General features: G+C 36.8%; 1 long non-coding RNA gene across 1 annotated transcript in view; it reads right to left on the reverse strand.

Annotated features, from left to right (window-relative positions):
• Positions 1-20,391, reverse strand: part of LOC147913491 (uncharacterized) — a 52,689-nt gene that overhangs the window by 13,653 nt on the left and 18,645 nt on the right. The window contains exons 2-4 of the long non-coding RNA XR_015548690.1: positions 8,182-8,236; positions 6,744-6,895; positions 4,325-4,470 (exon numbers count right to left, since the gene is read on the reverse strand). This is a non-coding gene — a long non-coding RNA (uncharacterized LOC147913491). The remainder of the gene's footprint in view (positions 1-4,324; positions 4,471-6,743; positions 6,896-8,181; positions 8,237-20,391) is intronic.

Raw genomic sequence — 20,391 nt, forward strand, 5'->3', positions numbered from 1 at the left:
CGTACTGCCTATGTTTTCTTCTAGAAGTTTCATAGTTTCAGGTCTTACATTCAAGTCTTTAATCCATTTGGAGTTAATTTTTGTGTATGGTGTAAGGTAAGGGTCTACTTTCATTTTTTTGCATGTGGCTATCCAGTTTTCCCAACACCATTTGTTGAAGAGACTATCTTTTCCCCATTGTATATTCCTGGCTCCTTTGTCGAAGATTAGCTGTCCATAGCTGTGTGGGTTTATTTCTGGGCTTTCGATTCTATTCCATTGATCTGTGTGTCTGTTTTTGTGCCAGTACCATGCTGTTTTGGTTACTATAGCTTTGTAGTATATTTTGAAATCAGGGAGTGTGATACCTCCAGCTTTGTTCTTTTTTCTCAGGATTCCTTTACCTATTCGGGGTCTTTTGTTGTTCCATATAAATTTTAGGATTCTTTGTTCTATTTCTGTGAAAAGTGTTGTTGGAACTTTGATAGGGATTACATTGAATCTATAGATGGCTTTAGGAAGTATGGACATCTTAACTATGTTAATTCTTCCAATCCAAGAGCACGGAATATCTTTCCATTTCTTTGTGTCTTCAATTTCTTTCAGAAATGTTTTATAGTTTTCGGTGTACAGATCTTTCACCTCTTTGGTTAAGTTTATTCCTAGGTATTTTATTCTTTTTGTTGCAATTGTAAATGGGATGGTATTCTTAATTTCTCTTTCTGCTACTTCGTTGTTAGTGTATAGAAATGCAACTGATTTTTGTATGTTGATTTTGTATCCTGCAACTTTACCATATTTGTTTATTACTTATAAAAGTTTTCTGGTGGATTCTTTAGGGTTTTCTATATATAAAATCATGTCATCTGCAAATAGTGACAATTTCACTTCTTCCTTTCCAATTTGGATCCCTTTTATTTCTTTCTCTTGCCTGATTGCTCTGGCTAGGACTTCCAGTACTATGTTAAATAGGAGTGGTGAGAGTGGGCATCCTTGTCTGGTTCCTGTTCTTAGAGGGATAGCTTTCAGTTTTTCACCACTGAGGATGATATTAGCTGTGGGTTTCTCATATATGGTCTTTATTATGTTGAGGTACTTTCCTTCTATACCCATTTTATTCAGAGTTTTTATCATAAATGGATGCTGTATCTTGTCAAATGCTTTCTCTGCATCTATTGAGATGATCATGTGATTTTTATTCTTCATTTTATTAATGTGGTGTATCATGTTGATTGATTTGCTAATGTTAAACCATCCCTGCATACCTGGAATAAATCCCACTTGATCATGGTGTATAATCTTTTTAACGTACTGTTGTATGCCATTTGCTAGTATTTTGTTGAGGATTTTTGCATCAATGGTCATCAGTGATATTGGCCTGTAATTTTCTTTTTTTGTGTTGTCTTTGTCTGGTTTTGGTATCAGGGTAATGTCAGCTTCGTAGAATGAGTTAGGGAGCTTCCTCCCTCCTCAATTTTTTGGAAGAGTTTGAGAAGGATAGGTATTAAGTCTTCTTTGAATGTTTGGTAGAATTCACCAGGGAAGCCGTCTGGTCCTGGACTTTTATTTTTGGGGAGGTTTTTGACTACTGTTTCGATCTCCTTACTGGTGATTGGTCTATTCAAATTCTCTATTTCTTTTTGATCCAGTTTTGGAAGGTTGTGTGATTCTAAGAATTTATCCATTTCTTCCAGATTGTCAAATTGGTTGGCATATAGCTTTTCATAGTATTCTCTTATAATCTTTTGTATTTCTGAGGTGTCTGTTGTAATTTCTCCTCTTTCATTTCTGATTTTACTTATTTATGCCTTCTCTCTTTTTTTCTTGGTGAGTCTAGCTAAAGGTTTGTCAATTTTGTTGATCTTTTCAAAGAACCAGCTCTTGGTTTTATTAATTTTTTCTATTGGTTTTTTTTGGTCTCTATTTCATTTATTTCTGCTCTGATTTTTATTATTTCCCTTCTTCTACTGATTTTGGGCTTTGTTTGTTCTTCTTTTTCCAGTTCCTTTAGGTGCATTGTTAGATTGTTTATTTGAGATTTTTCTTGTTTGTTGAGATAGGCCTGTATTGCTATAAACTTCCCGCTTAGAACCACTTTTGCTGTATCCCCTAAATTCTGGCATGTTGTATTTTCATTTTCATTTGTCTCCAGGTATTTTTTGATTTCTTCTTTGATTTCTTCGTTGACCCAGTCATTGTTCAGTAGCATTTTGTTTCATCTCCACGTATTTGTGGCTTTCCTGATTTTCTTCCTATAGTTGATTTCTAGTTTCATACCGTTGTGTGTGTCAGAAAAGATGCTTGGTATTATTTCAATCTTCTTAAATTTATGGAGACTTGTTTTGTGGCCTAATATGTGATCAATCCTGGAGAATGTTCCATGTGCGTTTGAAAAGAACGTGTATTCTTCGGTTTTTGGATGGAATGCTCTGTATATATCTACTAGGTCCATCTGTTCTAGTGTGTCATTTAAGGCCAATGTTTCCTTATTGATCTTCTGTTTGGATGATCTATCCGTTGGTGTAAGTGGAGTGTTAAAGTCCCCTACTATTATTGTGTTACTGTCTATTTCTGTTTTTATGTCTGTTAATAATTGCTTTATATATTTAGGTGCACCTACATTGGGTGCATAGATATTTACAAGTGTTATATCCTCTTGTTGGATTGTTCCTTTGATCATTATGTAATGTCCTTCTTTGTCTCTTTTTACAGTTTTTGTTTTAAAGTCTATTTTGTCTGATATGAGTACTGCTACCCCAGCTTTCTTTTCATTGCCATTTGCATGGAGTATCTTTTTCCATCCCTTCACTTGCAGTTTGTGAGTGTCTTTAGATCTGAAGTGTGTCTCTTGTATGCAGCATATATATGGGTCTTGTTTTTTTATCCAATCAGCCAACCTATGCCTTTTAATTGGAGCATTTAGTCCATTGACATTTAAAGTAGCTATTGATAAATATGTACTTACTGCCATTTTTTAACTTTTTTTTTCTCAGTGTTTTAGTAGTCCTTCTCTGTTTCTTTCTTCTTCTATACAGAATTAATGGTCTCTTTAGTTTGACCTCTGTCTGAAAGCTCTACTCTTTAACTCCCCTCCTCCCTCCTTTTATGTTTTTGACATCGTATCTAACCTCTTTTTTGTGCATTTGTATCCATTACCCTCTTATCATGGAAATAGATAATTTTTCCTATTTGTGGTCTTCTCTTTATTTCCTTTTTTAATTTGACCTTTTCATAGGTACCAACAAAACAATTATGATGAGAGTTCTCACAAGTTTTTTTCCCAATTTAGAAGTTTTTCCAATCTAAATGATCCATCATCTGGTCACATTGATGAGTAGGATCTTAATAGCGACACATACCAATAAACTTAACCATGATGCAAGAGGCATCCCCAAAAGATAGTGCCAAAGAAGTAGCCCTTACAAGATCCAGAAAAGTCATTCCCCAAAATAGTCAAAGAAAACGAAGGCCTTCATTGCATAGGCAGAGTGCACTAACAAGCAATGAAGGTTGAGACAACAAAGGCCCTTAACAAAAGCAATTGGGACCCCTTATGACAAACACCTCTGGAGAGCTGACACAGCCAAAGAGTGTGTCCCAGAACCCCAGTCTACATGACTGGTCGCCAAGATGCATGCCGGTATGTACATCCTCCTGATGGCGGAGACCAGAAAGGTCACAAAGCCAGGCTCTCAAGACATAGAACAAGACAAAAGAGAAAAACCTCATCTAATATCACATTAACAGCTTTAGCTAAGCCTTGGGTCTCTTGGAGCCAAATTAATACCCAGGAGGGAGGTGCTACAGTGTTGGGGAATTTGTGTGGTTTTACAGAGTACCTCGTCATTGCATGGACATTTTCTTGAAGTTGGTGGGGGACCTGTGTCATCTACCTTGTTCCATGACCCAACTTATCCTTTCACAGGAGAGTTCTTGAGGTGGTGAGCGCCGTAATGGCTCCTAACTGCTCCACCCATGTCCACCAAATTTGTGGCCTTTTTGGGTTCCAAGATGCCCTTAGCAACAGCTTTCACCTCACGCACATATTCCCAGAGAAAAGGCTTATAGATGTCTCTGTCTTGCCCAATGGTTTTTCTTTTTCATGACAAATGAGAAAAAAAGAGAGAGACAAGGAAAATGAATGACTATCTCTGGGAAGAAAAGGATCTATTAACGAATGAGTACTCAACCAAATTTCCTAGAGTTGCTGAGTCCAAGAAGCTAGCTTCACCAACATTTTCTCCTGCTAATCTACATTTAGAAAAGGAGAAAGAACTCAACACTATCACTTCCATTGGATCCTGCAAGCAGATATCCAGGAGACTGACGTGGTAAGAACTCTTACCTCCTGCCGGCTCTTGTCAGGGGTCCAGGATCTCTCAGTAGTGCAGGAGCGAGCAGCATCCAGCCAGTGAAGTTTTATCCCGTCCAAGTTGCCAAACTGTATGGACGGAAGAGAATTCCTCTACCCTCTAGGTCCTTCTGGCTGTGCTATGAATTAAATTGACATGAGACAGAATAACAGAAGAAAGTCAAACAAAGCTTTATAACATGTATATATGGGCGAAACCCAGGAAAACTGAGCAACTCACCAAAATGGCTGAAGCTGCCACCCTAAATAGAATCTTCAGGTAAAGACAAAGGAGGGTATTAGGGGTAGTGGTTTAGGACTTCTAAGAGTAGGAAGGCAATTCACATGGAAATGGAAAAGCAAATGATTGGTAAACAGAATTTTGTTAAGGAGGGGCTTAGCAAGGACCCTCACAGTCTGCCTATACCCAGAGTTATCTACGGTGATGGCCTGTCCTGGGGACAAGCCTTTTATCTTAATTTCTTTTAGGCAGTTGGGGGAAGGTCAAAGTTTCTTTGAGAGTCTTTTGTTCTTAAAAATAATCAAGACAAGGCAAAGAGACACATTTTGGGCTGGCCAATTCTGATCCTCCACAAAACCCAGAGGGGCTATATGACTCTCCTGCCTGATATTCCCATTTTGAGGTGGGTTAACTTGTACTGAATGGCTACAAATGTGGGAAGAGGCCAACAAGCCTCACCTGTCAAGGGAAATGTCATTCAAAAATGCACTATGCCTAGCTCCAGTGACATCTTAGCTTCACATGAAAAAGGGACAACGCTCTCTCTGGGAGAAACTTTATCCCCCACTATACTTCCTGAAGCAAATCACTGGCTCAGTATGCCCTCCACTCACAGAAATTCCTATAAAAGCCTGGTCTTGGTTCACTGGGGGGTCTGGTTCAACCAAGCTGAATCCAATGATATCCACTGAGCTGTTAAAGTTATTCAACTTCAATACCGTATATACCTAATCCAAAATGGAAAATAACATATGCTCTCACTTACATGTGGAATCTAAAAAGACTGAACTCATAAAGACCGAACAGATGAGTGGTTGCCAGAGGTGGAGGGAGGTCGGTGGGAGAAATGGATGAAGGTGTTGACTTCCGATTGTAAGATAACTAAGTCCTGGGGATGAAATATGCATCACGGTGACTATAGTTACCAATACTGTATTATGTATTTGAAAGTTGCTAAGAGAGTAGATCTTAAATGTTCTCATCAGGAGAGAAAAAAATTGTAACTATATGTGGTGAATGATGTTGCCTAAACTTATTGTGGTGATCATTTTGCAATATATACATATTACATCATTACCTTGTACACCTAAAACTAATACAATGCTCTCTGTCAATTATATCTCAATAAAAACAAAACAAAAATGGAAATGGTCACTCTGCTCAATAGGCAGAACTCAAGGCCATTCTCATAGCTCTGGCCAATACTCCCCTTGATAAACCTTGCTATATTTCTACTGACTCTTGGGCTGCTGGCCATGGACTATTTGATTTACCCTTTGGAAAACTACAGAAGGTCAGATTAAAGATACTCTTCTATGAACAATGGAAACAAATAACAGCTACTTATCAAACTGTCTGGGTCATTAAAATAGATATCCATGATAAGGGCCCATTCTCTGACAAGACTGACTGAAATCAGACTGCTGAGAGAGATTCACTACCCAGATTGCCACCATTTCTGCCTGTCCATGATTATTCTGGACACGACAATACATCCACCATCATAGATAGATACAAAGGAAGGGACTGTATATTTCTGATGCAAAAGCTACCACTGCATGCCAGATTTGTGACTCTTACTAAAAGTTGACTGTCTCATGGTGAGGAAGGTCATATTGTACAGGATATTGCCCCCACCCACTCCTGGAAGATCAACAACATTCTACACTTGACCTCATCTCAGGGATATCAGTGTTGCCTCACCACTGTTAGCACATTTTTAAGGTTACAAACTTGCTATTCCAGTCCACTCTGGTGACAATATTCTGGCCTTGGAAATTAATGTGAGTCATTGTGATGTTAAGGGGCAGTCCACAAACTGCCTTCACTTTTTTCACCAACTGGAAAGTTAGGGAGCATGGTCCACAAGAACACTCTACTTCTTACACCAATTGCAAGTTCAGCATCCCCCCAAGACTAGCCTTAGTTTCAATAATTCACTAGAAAGACTTGCAGAACTCACTGAAAGCTGTTATACTCACAGTTACGGTTTGTCACAGGGAAAGGATACATATTAAAATCAGCCAAGGGAAGAAGTGCATAGGGTAGAGTCCAAGAAAGTTGCAAAATGTAGAGCTTCCAATCGTCCTCTCCCCAAAGAATCATGGTGTAACTTTCCCAGAATTGCTTTATGATAATACATATGGTGTTTTATCAACCAGGAAAACTCACCTGACGCTTGGTGTCCAGAGTCTTTACTGAAGCTTGATTACCTAAACCTGATTGTTCATCCACATGGCTGTCCTCAGTCTGCAGCCCCTCAGGAGATCGACTGAGACCGCATGACCCAAAGTCCCACCCTAAATCACACTGTGGCTCAAAGCCTGCAAGTAAACAAAGATATTTTTATCAGGCAGGATATTCTAAGGCCTTGGAGATTATCTCTCAGGGACCATGGGTAAAGGCTGTACTGCTCTTCTCAGGCCATCTTCAGAAAAATGGTGTGCTTTTTATTGCAAAGCCATTCAACTATTGATTGATGGCCAAGATATTCAATAGTCTGTGTGGATGGACCTTCCACATCCCTGACATCCCCAAGCATCTGGTATTACTTATTTTTGAAATTACCTCCTCAAAAACAACTCAAAACATTTCCTCTCTTTAGTTTTCTCACCCTCTCCTTGACCACAGCTTAGCAAAGTAGTTTGGTCAGTGAATGTGGCCATCTCAGAAAGAAATAATCCTTTCTCAGCCACTTCTTGAGTGATGACGATGAACAAAGCACGCGGGTGGCATACAGATCTATTTTGAAAATGTGAGATTCTATTCTGACCATTCCTAGGCAGGATGCTAATTTTTTCTTCTAATGGTGACCTGTGCCTGGCATGGTTGTCATATCTTCTTGACTGCCAAGCCAAAATGGGGTCTAGGAGATTCAAACTTAATTCAGGTCCAACCACTTGGATCTCTTCTTCGCTTGACATGGTCTTAGAGCATAAGGATAGTGAGCATTTGGGAGTCCACTGCTTACTGAGTCCTCCTACAGTAGCCTACACAGGCCAAAGTGGAGGACATAATAGGCACCTGTAACTCTGTAAGAAATATCATTGCCACTCGTGCAATTGATCTGTTTGGATGAAAGGGCTGATTGGAAAAAGATGAGGTTACAGCTATTGAAATGGACACACTGATTTTGTGGAAATGAAAGGAGAGCAACAACCCTGGCACCTGAGGAATGAACACCTTAGATGTCAGGCAATATATACATATTACGTCATTACCTCGTATGCCTAAAACTAATACAATGTTCTATGTCAATTATATCTCAATAAAAACACAACAAAAATGGAAATGGTCACTCTGCTCAGTAGGAAGAACTCAAGGACCTTCCCGGTCACCAGAAAGAAAGGGGAATAGAAGAATATTAATGATCATTTTCTTTCAGAACTTCCTGTAGAGCCTTCTGCATGAAAGAAAATGCCCAAGTGCGGTTCTTCAAAACTTAACTTCAGTGCCTTAAAGTCAACTGAATCCTAGGTCAGCATCCCACCTCTTCCAGATGACTCTGGTCATGATTTGATCACCATTTCTCTTAACTTTCTCAGGATATCTATCTGAAAGAGCACTGGATGACCCTAACTCCCAAAATACCCCCAGATGTCTTCCGCACCTTGATTCCTAGTCATTCTGTTGGTCAGAGGAATGCCAACCAGCTGGTAGTCCCTCTAAAAACAAAGAATAGACTCAATTATTCAAACTGAACTTGGAACCCTACAGCCAACAATCCAGCAAGGTAACTACATTGGAAGCAGTATCAACCTGTGACCCCAGACTGATGTAGGTTCTATTTGAGGGGAACCATTAATTATAAGCAACATGTTCTTTCCAGAGGCACCTTCAGGATTGTATTTTTCATGTGGAAGCCAGGCATTAACATAGCTTTCCCCCAAAAAAACATAGTGACTTGCACCTTAGCGGGGGTCATAAGAGACCCTCGGTGTTTAGGCAAATACCTCTTCAGCCCTGGAAGTCATTCAGGTCAGTCTGAACTCGCTGATCAGGGTTAATATGAATGAGAGACTTGCCTTAGATTTCTTTCTTGCAGGACAAAGTGGAGGCTGGACAATCTCTAATACATCTTTTGGCACCTGGCTTAATTCCTCAAGCCAAGTGGAAAGTTCAATACAGAAACTTAAGGCAAAACCATCTGGCTTTCTAAAGGACACCCTAATGGTTCATGGAAGCATGACATGGTTGAGGTAAATAGTGCATGTTAGCCCCATCCTTCTGCTTGAAATCTTGTTGGGAATATCCTTAAATTAAATGCTGTATGAGACAAACGAAATAGATTTGGTCCCAGGTTCTATCAGATTAACAGGAGTGTTGTACTCTTGGAAATATCTGCCATAGCAAAGATGACATAGAAACAAGAGATTTAATTATCTGGAGACAAATCTTCCTGGGTATTTCATATTTCTGCACATTTTGTGAGCAAGGACACTAATAACCACCCCTAACTATATTTTTTTCTGGAATTTTTTCAAGGATGTCTGCATGGCAAATAGCCTTGGAAGATAGAGATAGTGTGTCTCCCTCCAAGATAGAGAAAACAAACCATCAAGTACAAGAAAAATAATATCTCTTACAGGGCGAAGGTTGGATAGGTCTGCTTTGAAGCTTGTTATAAATTATTGGGGTTCCCTAAGCTTGGGGCTCCTCAGCTATGATGCAAACCTACTTATATACACAGCATCCACTTGAGCCCTTCTGCATCTCCCAACCGTGAGACTCGAGGGCAGGAAGAGCTGATACACACATGAAGCTCATACTTCTTGCTGTGCCAGGAGTAATAAGTCCTTTGTCTCTGATTCAGGAGTCTCGTGTTTTCTGACAGAAGTCATAAAACTGTAGGAGGCTAACTCATTAGCTTTCAAGAAAAGGAATATCTCAGACTCTTTACAATTCTTGATAGTGGTTAGAATTTTCAAAGCAATTTGTGTAGCTAGCATTGCAGAATAGAGGAAATTCAGAATGAGAAAAAAACTGCATATAATTTCCATAGTAGTTCACTGTTAATTTGTGCACTTTTTTTCCCTAGTGACAAATTTCTGCTCCCAATTAAGCAGAGACATATACAAGAACATAGTTCTCACTATCTAGCCTCCAACTGAAAAACAAGTATATAGCTATTCTTTACTTAATTTGCCACTCAATTTAGACAGGCATGCCTTCATTTCATAGGTGCGATTTGAAAATTAATATTTTCAATCAAAGTACTAACATACTAAAAAGCAGAGTAACAATTGTTTAGGAAAATACTTTTTAGAGGTTATCATTAAAGTGGGATTCTAATTCTTAGTCTATTCCTTCGCCAGCTGAGCTGTACAAAATATGTCTATAATAAGCCATTCATATAATTCCAGAACTACTAGAAAAGGAAATACTGGAAGCAGCATCCAGTCCCCTGACAGTGACATTGAACCTTGTGAGTGTTGTAGATTTGCATTATGTGCAAACACGTGATCAGTAACATTGCTCTATCAATGTATAGGGCCATTTGAGGGTATGAATGTGCTAGTATATAATATGAGTAATTAAAGGCCATGTTTGATCGTCCATGAAATTATTTATAAAACTTTTGTAATCTGGATCTTTTCTACAATTGGTGCCAGTTTAAAGCGTACTTCATCCTTTCTGGAATGGATAGCATGAGTAGACGCTCTGGGACATTTGAGTATAAAGGCCCAAAGAGGACACAGGCCTTGGGAACAGCTGTTTCTGGGGCTTGGGTTCTTGTAAACATTAAATCTAATTTTTCCCAATTACAGCCAGCCCATATGGATGTAATACTCGTAGGGGCATCTCATTTAAAAATACCGATATTGTTAATATGTTTGGGTTCATTTAAAGTTTATGGTCAGAACAACATAAGGATAAGGATTCTAACCTCTGGTGTCTGCTAAGTGGCAAACATCTAAGTAAGATAATTCAGTTGGTTGCTGTTTTTGTCTCAAATAAGTTTTATAACTAATTCTTATTGTTAGATAGTAGAGTCATAAATATTCCACAGATAATATTTAAAGAATATTTTAGATCATAGAAATAAGCTATCCTTAAATATATTCTTATTAAAATGTCTTCTATTTTAATTAAATTTCAACATTATAAAATTATTTCACTTCTTATACACTTACTGAATTTATATATACAAAAATGGCAATATTTAAAAATCAGTATTTTTAAGCCTGATATTAGTCATGAATTTCTGAGGGATTATTTTTCCATAACATTGTAATTGAGGGTTCTTATTAAATATTGACTTTTTTCAATATAATTCATGAATCTTAAAGTATAAATTATACATCACCAAATTTTATTGTGTATGTTTGCAATAGACTTTGTACGGTAAAATCCAACTTCACTTGATTAACGGTATCTGTTTACGAAATCAGTAGTTCAATGGCTCCATCCTTATGATAGGTAGGTCTAGTGAGTTGTTGAACTTCCTCTAAGAAAAAAGAAAAAGATGGAAGGGAGGAAGGGAAGGGAGAAGGAAGGAGGAAGGGAGGGGGTGAGAAAGAGGGAGAGAGAGAAAGACAAGGGTAGGAGGGAGGGACGGAAGAAGGAAGGAAGGAAAGAAGAAAGATAGAGAGAAAGAATGAAAGAAGAAAGAAAGAGGGAGAGTGGGAGGGGAAAAAAAAGAACGGAGGGAAGAAAGAGAGAAAGAGGAAAGAAAGAAAGTTAGGTAAGAAAAGTACAAAATACTGCAAGCAGTCATCCACCAAATAGGGCATATTATTTAATATTTATCCTTTCAGTTCACTGCGTGGTAAGTAGAATCAGACTGTGAAAATAACCTGCCTTCTATCAGAAAGAAATTTACTTAAGCAGAAGTGTTTAACTTTATCTTTAATTACCAAAGTCACATTTCTGAATGGCATGGAAGTTCAGGTGTGTGCATAATAAAGGGAAAAGCATTTCCCAAATGAGAACATGTGGATGACTTGAATATGTTCTGAAGAACTACTGTCCATGGAACTGAGTGTTCGATTCAAATTCCCAGCTAATATTAAACACTAAGTTATAGTAGCTATGATCCTGATTTTGACATTCAGACATGCAGGAAAGAAATAATCTGCCTACTCTTTGAAAGAAAACATTTCTTCCTTTCATCTTCTATTTCAGAGGAATTCTGTACCCCTTTCACAGCTCTTATCATTTCCTGCCCTCATTAAAGCCATTTACAATATCTCCCCTCTATCTGTACATTCCTCAGACATCTAATTCATCTTTGTATCATCATACTGCCTTGAATATGCCTTGCACATAAATGCTCATGATATTAAGGAATGGAAAAAAGAGTGACCCCTTTATATGTTTGATCCTTTGTCGGTGGGGCCAGGATTGTGGATGCTGAGAGCACAGTGCAGAACTCATTCTTCCCTCAAGTCTGGGCATAATTCTGAATATCATGATCAGTCACCACTGTCGACTAGCAGCTTCAGGGTATTAGTTAAGAGAATGAGCCCTGTAACAAGACTTGGCTGGCTCTGAATCCAGCTTTCCCTATTTTTATCTGCGTAACCTTTTACAAGCTACTAAAGTTCTCTTTGCCTCAGTATCCACACTATAGGATCGCTGTGAAATTTAAATGAATTACATAAGGCACTTATAGCATTGCCTGGAACATGAAAAGCATTCACATATGTTAGCTATCATCATCATTATTTTTTTATAATCTCTGTACCAAGCACAGACCTACTGTATACACAAAGTTGAGAAATACCCACAGGCTCTCTCTATTCACTAAATGAGGTAAACTTTCCCCAGAATATAGGAAAGACTCAATTTCTTTTCTTTAAATTTCAGCTTTATTGAGATGTAATTGACAAATAAAATATAAGATCTTTACAGTAACATCACTGTGATTTGATACACTTTGTGATTCTACTCCTCGTAAATTTCAATTACACAAGACAGTGTTATCAACTACCATCCTGTTTTACATTAGATCCTCGTGTGTCCTAAATTTCACGTGCCCTAAAAGGACCCAGAAAAGGGGAAGTTTTATTTCACTTTTCTCAAGCAAACTTCTTTGCTTAAACTTCCTAAAATTGACCAGTTATCAGCTCCAAAATCTCCCTTGACAACCTTTCCATGCACCATATTCCTTCTGCCTAGGCCTGGAGATAACTTCGTAATTAGTAATCATTGTCTCGATTTGATGAGAAAAGTAGATTTCTCACAACTTTCTGTACCATATCTCACTCTGTGAAGTCAATCAGAGCTGGTTTCACGTCTGAGAATAGTTTTCATCGTTCTTTTCCCAGCACGAATTCAAACATATGCTTTCCTTCCAAGACAATCTTGAAAAGACAGTGATGCACTGCATTTGATTAATTAAATCCTCTTGATAAATACATCCCTGGCAATGGCAATATGATGGATATTTACACATGGATATTTATCCTTAATCTTGTGTTTTGACTTTTAATGGACCACAAAAAAATAAAAATCAATTGTCTGATGGCCAGGATAGGCATCTTATACCTGGCAACTTGACCAGATTATCATTCTTGACATGCACTGTCAGAGAAACCAAAAAGAAGTTCAGTCTTGAGGAAGTGAGAGACGGATCTATAATATATTCAAGAAATAAGTAGCTCTACTGCATTGATAGAATTCTAATATACCTCACTCAGGCTTACATGGAACTTGTAACAACAGCATATTTAAGAGAAATTAACTCAAGATATGTAAATTGATTGAGTGCTGAACTGTACTGCAGTTATTAGAACTCATTTCCCCCTCTGAATTTTACATTGACATTTATACCATTTTAATAAGAATCCGTTATGCATCTCACTTTAGGGGAAGGGATTCTATTAAGTGAAAGTAATCACATATGCATCTAACAAATGCCAAGTAGGACGAGAAAAAGATTTTAAATGGGAGTTAGAATTCACAAATGTAATGAGTGATGGTAACGCCTCAAATTTGTATCATTCTTTTTGTTAACAAAGCCCTATCAAATATCCTGTCTTATTCCCTCTCCATAAAATCCTTTGGTAAACAGAGATATTTATCTGGAGCTCAGGCCTGACATCCTACGGATTGCTACCACTGTTTGACAATATTATGTTGTGAATTTGGGTTTTATCAAGACAACATTTAAGAACAAACCATTGGAATTGAGTTAGTCATTTTAAAATGTTCTAGGAAAGTCAGTGGAGCTAAAGAACATTACATTTCCTTCTTCTTTATCCTTTTAAAAAATATGACTAATTTGCGTGAGAGATCAGGTGGTCAACTTGCACAGATAAGACCAAGAAGATGTGTGCTACACTATGACGTGTGGGGCCGGGGTGGGAAGGAGGCTGGAAGAATAATGCGGCATGTACTTGTTTCTTTTTGTTCCTAACCTTTGCTTTGCTAGCTCATGCAAAGTGTGACTGGATCAGTGGGGACTGAAAATCTCTACTCGTTTTCTGAAAACTTTTAAACAAACAATACCATATTTATATTTTAAATACACTTGAGGCAAATAATAGTAGAACAAAATAATCAAAAAATTAATAGAAAGTTGAATTTAGATATATAGCATGGCTAAAAATACAGTTTTAACTAATCAGAAATTTCATTTTCTTGATATATCCACGTACTTTATCCATTTAAAACACACTATAATATTAAAATGTGTCAGTTGTAGAAACAATACTGATTACTTGCATAAAAGGTTGGTAGTAATGAATATTAAAATACTTCAAGCTCCTTAAAATAATACTAATACAGTTGTTCCACCTTCAAAAAACTGATTAGGAAATGGAATGTAAACTCTTCTTGTATCAGACTTGCTAGATAAAGGGGAGGAAGAAGCGCTGCCCCTTGTGGGGTTTACTCTGGTAAGGGACAGACTAGAACTTCCTCCACTACAAAAAACCTCCCCTTTCACTCAAAACCATGGTCAGTAAGAATGGGATGGGCTACTGGAGACCGACGTTATCTCGGTAATTAACCTTTACATTATGAAGAGAAATCCCTGGTTATTCATGATAGGAGTGGAGAGGAAGGATGATATCTGAATTACTCTAAAAATAAAATAACAAGAATTTTTCATTTATCTCCCTGATAGCCCAGGAGAGGAGAATATTGGAACACAAGAGATGGGCACAGGTTCTCTGGAGGGAAAGAAGAAAGGCCCCATAACCCTGCAATGGGAGAGAACGTCAGATGTGAAACCGCCAGAAAAAAATTTCCTGTCACAAAGCATGGGCAACAAACAGTTATTTAAGGAATGTCTGATGCTCAACTTTTAAGTTGTTTCCTTTTTAGATTTGTAATTAACCACCATTATTCCTAGATGTCTACTTAAAATCTCCTACATAGAAAAAAATCTTGTTAGCTGTGCATTGAAGAATGAAGACGCAGAGTGAAGAGACTGCTCAACCTAACCAAGCAGAGAGATGGAGTGAGAACAGAGGGCAGAGAATGTAAGTGCCGTGTCTTCTCTCTACACTGGAAATCCTGTGAATGTACTGGAATTCCCATAGTTTGCTAGGATGGAAGTTCAAGTTTTGTTTTGTTTTTTTTCCAATGTATTTTATTTTATTTTTTTTCTTTGTTTTTTTTTTTTAAATTTTTTGTTTATTGCAGTAACATTGGTTTATAACATTGTAAAAATTTCAGGTATACATCATTGTACTTCTATTTCTGCAGGGACTACATCATGTTCCAATGTATTTTAAATGAGAGAGTTGGATAGTTGGAAAATAGTTCATTACATATGTAAGTTTTATTTGTGTGTAAACATTATTCACTCGCTGTTCATTCCAAGTGTTATGGTATTTAATAAGCTGGTAACATAGGACCTTTCCTATTGTTAACTTATGCCCTTTATTTGTGTATCCCAGGAAGGGGGCGGCCCACGGTACTGGAAAACGTGGACAGTCTCTGGCCCATCAGCGGACAGCAATGCAGATTGGCTTATCACTGTCTGTGATGTGGTTTCCTAGAGATCAGGGATTTTTGCCTTATGCATGCTACATCCCCAGTATCTTGCAAATATTTGATGAGTGAAAATTTGTACTTCTTTGGGGCTCATTATTTAAAATTTTTCACATAAAAAACCCTTGTGTTAGTAACACCTTAAAGAATGAAAGTATGCATAAAGAGTGATTTACTCAAAAGTTCAAAATAATAAATCCTGAAAAGTTACCCTAAAATGGGGACTCTTTACATTAGATTTTAAGGTAGTTTCAATTCTGATAGGCAATTATAGAGAAAAGCAATTTTAATTTTTCTTTTAATTACTTGTATCTCAAATTGTAAAGTTTTTTTTCCCTGCATATTATTCTCCCAATAATACCATTTGAGCAACTATATCTGATGAAAGTGGAATTATTACTGTTTGGAAGTTTTAAGAATAAATTTTTATGTAATGGTATTTCACTGTCAATATAATATCATTATATTTCCTATGTGCATATGCAATCATTCTTCAAATGTCACAGATTTGAACACTTGATTGAAAGATAAAACTGTTTTTTAAAATGTTAAGAATAAATTTCTTTCCTATCTATGCAAATAAAGAGTTCCAGTATATACATCAATCTGTATAGTGATCTCCACTCACTCATGCCTACTTGCATCTCTACATTCTAAGGAAAATTGTTTTAAGAAAATACATAGTCTCCTGTAGTAGCACAGCTCCTTGCTAATGCTACACCTTATATTATGATCTGAAGCAAATAAAATCACATGGTTTATGGGTTTTAGCATGGTAGATACCTATCTTTCCCCTCTATTCCAACTCTAACAAATTTCGCTTTTCTAGACACTTTTGCTTGATCGAGTGCTGCTAGCTACTGGTGCATTCTACCCCTTCAAAGACTGTTTCTAATGTTATACAACTACTGTTTCCTCCATTTTCTCTCTTTTCACTTCTCTCTCTCTTGCCATTCTCTCTGGGTAACTTTACTTTGACAGCTTAGCATTGCACTCTTTATTCAATGTTTCTATAATTAGAATTCCACCAATAAGAGGATTTGGGAAAAATAGTGGTGGCAGAAGCACAGTTTTTGAATCTCTTCAAATCTCCTAATAAAAACAGAACAACTGTGTGAGAAGAAGCTGCTGAGAATGGAATGAACATGGAGTGCAGAGGCAATAGAAACAAAAAAGAAGGTTGAAATTAATATTGGGGAGGGGAATAAAGCCAGGAAATTTCGGAAAGCAAACCACCATATTTTCAACACTACAAAAATATTTTTTAAATAAAAAGCAGGAAAGAGAACTCTGTAAAGCTAGAAAAGCTATGATAAATCACATCTCCCTCTCCTTTTTTTGTTTGATGGTAAAATGATTGTTTTATTTTTATTACAGAGACTAAAGAAAACACATATTCATATGAGAAACTACAACATGGATATAATATGTTATTTTTACCAACTGAACACCATAGTAAAGGTGGGCTTCTGCTAATACAGAGTAATACAGCATTAACAGGGCCAAGTTAACACGAAGCATGATATGAATCAATGCTTATGGCAGCAGTAACCTTGAACCTTGTCATAACAAAAAAGAACAGAAGGATGGAATCCTGTATAAGGCAATTTGACCTAAATAGAATGATCCTTGAAGTTTAGAAATGGTGATCATGAGTATAAAAAGACTTTGCACTCAAACCACTTAGATTTAAAACATAGATTTAAATTCAGGAAAATTCCTTTTTAAATTGCATTCAAGTAAATCAGGAACACTAATGTCACAAAAAAAACTTGAACAACATAAAAGGGTCATAGTGAATTCCATACAAAGTTATTATAAGAAAAAAAAGAGAATAAGAAGCAGAGTAATATTGTAAACTATAAACCAGTAGTAACAAATGTGAGCTTTAATCACTATTTCAAAAGTAGCTAAAAGATGTTAAAACAATTATACAAAACATAAAATAAATAACATAAATCTGAATTAAAAAAATAAGAAATGAAGTAGAACTTTAGAAAGAATTAAATATGAAACAATCGTCAGAAAAAAAGACTAAATTAGGAAGCACACAAGAGCAATGACTATAATAGATAACGCCTTATTATAGATAGAAGATCAGAGGAAATGAAGAGATAAGCAGGATTAAGAGAAAGTGATGATTACTGAAGATAGATAGGATCCAACAAACGGATAATAGGAAATCCTGAAGCAGAAAGCAAAGCAAATGTACAGGACAAATACCAAAAGCTGTATTCCAAGAAAACTTTCCAGAAACTTAAATAAAAATATTTTTGTAATTACACAGTGAAAGAGTGTGCCTCGTACCTGAGACTATCAAACATCAAGACATATTCTAGTAAAATTATTGAACTTTAAAAAAAAAGAAAAGGTTTTCAAGTATTAAGGTAAAAAGAACAGGTGACTAGCAAAGGAAAGAAATTTTGGGGTTATCATCAGTCCTCTGATGCAATGCTTACTTCAGAAGAAATGGAGTAACATATTTATTCTAGTCAAGAAAAGAAAATGCGAACTCAAGATAGTATAGCCAACAAAACTGACCTTCCAATATAAATTTGTCTGATATCAACATGCAAAAATTCAAGGAATCATGTTCCTTTGAGCCCTTTCTGAGAAATCTACTAGAGAAGAGCTTCAAATACCCAAAGTACTGGAAAGATACTGACATAAAGACTGACAGTGGACATTAAATATGCAGTTAACGTCTAGAACTAAGACTAACCAGTGGTTAGGAGGGATAAAGCTCAATACGTAACGGCTGTATGCTCTGGCAGTGTAGACATAGCATGACCATAAAGATTAGCAAAGTGTGGAAAGTAAATGCAAAAAATATCTTTTAACTCTTTTCAGTCCTTTTATTTGGCAGTGTTAGCATTATATTGTTATTCTAAGTAAATTATATGTATGATGTTGGATAAATTGACTAATGCAAATTCTATCATCCTCTGAGATCTTAAGATTAATGATACTAAAAAAGAGAAAGAAAAAAAAATTTTAAAAAAGGAAGAAAAGGAAAGCAAAGAAAAAAATGTTCACCTTAGGAATATAGCAAACACAGGAGCAAACTTTTAAGAAAACTAGTATAAATTACCTTTTGCAAACCTTTTGGAGAAGTTTCACTTTCCTTCCTCACCCTAGGCTGACTCTACTTTGTAGAGGACAGGGACTAAAACTGCATCTTATTTAGTGCTCATAACAATCCTGTAAAATAGTTATTATTATCTCCATTTTGCAGGGACAAAAATGAAGCTCCAAGAGGCTAAGTCGTTTGCACAAGATCTCACAGCTAGTGGGCTGAGCTATGGTTTAAATCCAATTCTTTTGAGCCCAAGTCTAATGTTCATTCTATTATGACACACGTGCACACAAGCACAAACAAAATATAGAGGAAAACAAAGACTACTTTCTCAATACTTCCAATCATTTTCACTGACTAGTATTTGTTAAATTTGTATAAAGGTGTAAAATACCCGGGAAAAAGTTCACATGTCTTAAGTGCAGAGATCAATGAATTTATGAATTTTTGCATATGTATCCATCCGTGTAATTAATGGTACAATATTGAACATTTTCAGCATCCCTGTAGGCTCCCGCATGTTCCCTGACAGTCAATATCCTCCCCCAAAGTAACCTAACTTCTATAAAAAAAGTTATGTTCTCACTATTCGTAAATTTTATAAAACTGGGATTATATGGTATGCTCTCTTTTGTGTCTGGCTCACTTTGCTCCACATTGTGTCTCTGAGCTTCATCCATACACTTGGATCTGTGAGGCTGTATCCAGGTAGTTGTTGTAGTTTGTTCCTTTCTATTGATGAATTCTACTTCATGAATATGCCACAATACATTTATCCCTTATTCTGTTGATAGAGATTCGAGTTGTTTCACTTTGAGGTTATTATGAATAAACCTGTAATAAACATTCTTTTGTACGTATTTTGATGACCTTAAGCACTCCTCTTTCTTGGGGATGATCCCACGTCATAGTATAGGAAGATGTTTAGCTTTAGTTGAGGCTAGTGTCTTTATAACCAAAACAATTCTCTGGCTCAAATCACCACACCCTCTTAAAGGCTTTTGACTTGCTTCCTGTAGCAGGAAAACTTCAGACTCATTAAAGGCAACTAAGAAAGGCCCTTGCTGCACTTTTCGCTGACAACTTTTCCAGCCCGATCTACTGCCACTACCGATATTAAACCTTACTCACTAGAGACGGGGAACTGCTTGAAACTACCAATGCTGTGTTACCACACATCTTTGCTAGGGCTGAATCTTCTGCCTAAGGAGGCTTTCCCCTCGGTGAGCACTTTGTTACATCCTGTTCAGCCCTGAAGATGTATTTATGTTGCTGACTACTCCACGAGACTGCGAGCTTTCAGAACATTCTTCTGCTCCTCTTTATGTTCCTGATCCTCAGCATCATATCTGAAACATTGTTAAATAAATGAATTTGAAGCATTCAGAATCAAAGAATTAGAAGCAAAGGTACCTTGCCTAAAATTACACATTTGTTGTACCGGCGCCCTCCCCCAGTTCCATCCCTCACAGTGCAATGCGTCTCTGAAGACACAACAGAAAATTAGATAGAGTACATTTAACTATCTTAAATCTCTAAGATTAATGTATAGGGCCTCAATTTTCAAAGATTATGGTCACTAATTTTGGACACAAATGCAAAATTTAAAAAAATTACTCTGTACAACTACCCATGATCTTAACAATTTCAAGATGATGTTCCGAATGCAACTTCCACAACAAAAGAATATAAACATTATTTTTTGGTAATTTAAGCATTAGGATTTCTGTACGTACATAAAAATTGATCTGGAACTAGACTGTACGTCTGAAAACATTTTGTAAACTGGATTAGAACCTC

This window comes from Ceratotherium simum, chromosome 27 (assembly GCF_057802395.1).
Source record: "Ceratotherium simum simum isolate JZ-2026a chromosome 27, ASM5780239v1, whole genome shotgun sequence".
Classification (NCBI taxonomy): Eukaryota; Metazoa; Chordata; class Mammalia; order Perissodactyla; family Rhinocerotidae; genus Ceratotherium; species Ceratotherium simum.